This window comes from Tamandua tetradactyla, assembly GCF_023851605.1.
Source record: "Tamandua tetradactyla isolate mTamTet1 chromosome 18 unlocalized genomic scaffold, mTamTet1.pri SUPER_18_unloc_1, whole genome shotgun sequence".
Lineage (NCBI taxonomy): Eukaryota > Metazoa > Chordata > Mammalia > Pilosa > Myrmecophagidae > Tamandua > Tamandua tetradactyla.
The window spans coordinates 202,792-204,648 of NW_027518250.1; the positions used below are offsets into that span (position 1 = coordinate 202,792).

The window sequence follows — 1,857 nt, forward strand, 5'->3', positions numbered from 1 at the left end:
ACAAAAGCAATATTTTCATCCATTTGTAAAAGGGAATTGTAAAGGGACAAATATCACAACGATTTCCAGAAATGGCTATTGAAATGAAAAGGAAGACTGCTTTATATATAAGGACCTTTATATCAATTTAGACATTTAGCATATAAATCACATGCTTAAGAGGTTCCTCTCTCTCACATATAATTACATGATTTGACTGAAGAGGAAGGAGTATCAGATGGCCTGATGAGGTAATGGATAAATGACAACACACCAATAATTTGTAATTCCTTTCTGCAGACTCAATAGAAGCCAAGAAAATACAATGTTAATGAAAAATTACACACCTGTGACTGAGTTTATTCTCCTGGGACTGACAGATCAAGCTGATTTGCAACCTCTCCTTTTTGTGGTATTCCTAGTGATCTATCTCATCACAGTAATTGGCAACATGACCATGATTTTGTTAATCAGAAGACTCAAAACTTGACACCCCAATGTATTTCTTCCTCAGTCACCTGTCCTTTGTAGATGTCTGTTATTCCACCACTGTCACTCCTCAGATGCTAGTTAATTTCTTATCCAAGAGAAAAACCATTTCCTTCATTGGTTGTTTTATACAATTCCACTTTTTCATCACCCTGGTGATGACAGATTATTATATGCTGACGGTCATGGCTTATGACCACTACCTGGCCATCTGCAAGCCTTTGTTATATGGGAGTAAGATGTCCAAACACACCTGCATCTCTCTGGTCACTGTCCCTATATTTATGGCTTTGCAAATGGTCTTGGCCAGACCATCCTGATGCTGCATCTGTCTTCTGTGGACCCAATGAGATCAACCACTTTTACTGTGCAGACCCACCTCTCTTAGTCCTCGCCTGCTCAGACACCTATGTTAATGAAACTACCATGTTTGTTGGTGCTGGGTTCAACCTCACCTGTTCTTTCACCATGATCCTCATCTCTTATATTTTCATCTTCACAGCCATCCTGGGCATCTACTCAGTTGAGGGGAGGCACAAAGCCTTCTCCACCTGTGGGTCCCATCTGATGTCTGTCACCATCTTTTATGGAACTCTGCTGTGCATGTATTTAAGGCCCCCTTCTGAGTCATCTGTACAACAGGGGAAAATTATTGCTGTCTTTTATACCTTTGTGAGCCCTATGTTAAATCCTTTCATCTATAGCCTGAGGAACAAAGATGTCAAAAGAGCACTAAAGGAAGTTTTTCAAAAGAAATTGTTTGCTAAATAAGCATTTTTTAATGAAGGTACACAATACATCTTCATTAACTGTCCTGTTAATGAGTACCTTAAATTATGAATCACTCTGTCTTTGAGTAATTTTTGTTTTCTTACTTCACTTGTGGAAGTTGGAACAATGTATCAAGTTATTTGGTAGAGTATACAGTGTCCTCTCAATGAATTAAAACATACACACACAGGGACACACGCACACACTCAGAAATTCAAGATAAACCAAAAGTACCGATATTGCTCTATAAAACCAGGAAACAACAGATGGTTCCATCTTTAGTGGTCATACTTGTGCAAAGGTATGTAAGACAGAATTATGTCATGCTAAGGCAAAGTCAACTTATCACATTTTATACTGCTTAATAATTTCCATGCTATTTTTCAGATATCCTCCATCCACAGGAAGTGCATTTTTATTCTTTTATAGAGATTATATACCAGAGAAAATCTTTTGGTATATCTTAGTTTATTTCTCTAAGAAAATCTTTGGAATGATCTTTCCAGTAAAATGGACTCTCATAAACCTTTTGTTAGCCATTTTACTGAGATATATTCTTATACAAAACCTCCATCCAAAGTATGTATTCAATGGGTCACAAGGTCATCAAATAGCTGT

The 1,857-nt window shown here is 37.3% G+C and overlaps 1 pseudogene; it reads left to right on the forward strand.

Moving 5' to 3' along the window:
* The first annotated feature begins 304 nt into the window (after positions 1-304).
* On the forward strand, positions 305-1,239 carry LOC143672854 (olfactory receptor 5M5-like; annotated as a pseudogene).
* Positions 1,240-1,857: the final 618 nt, after the last annotated feature.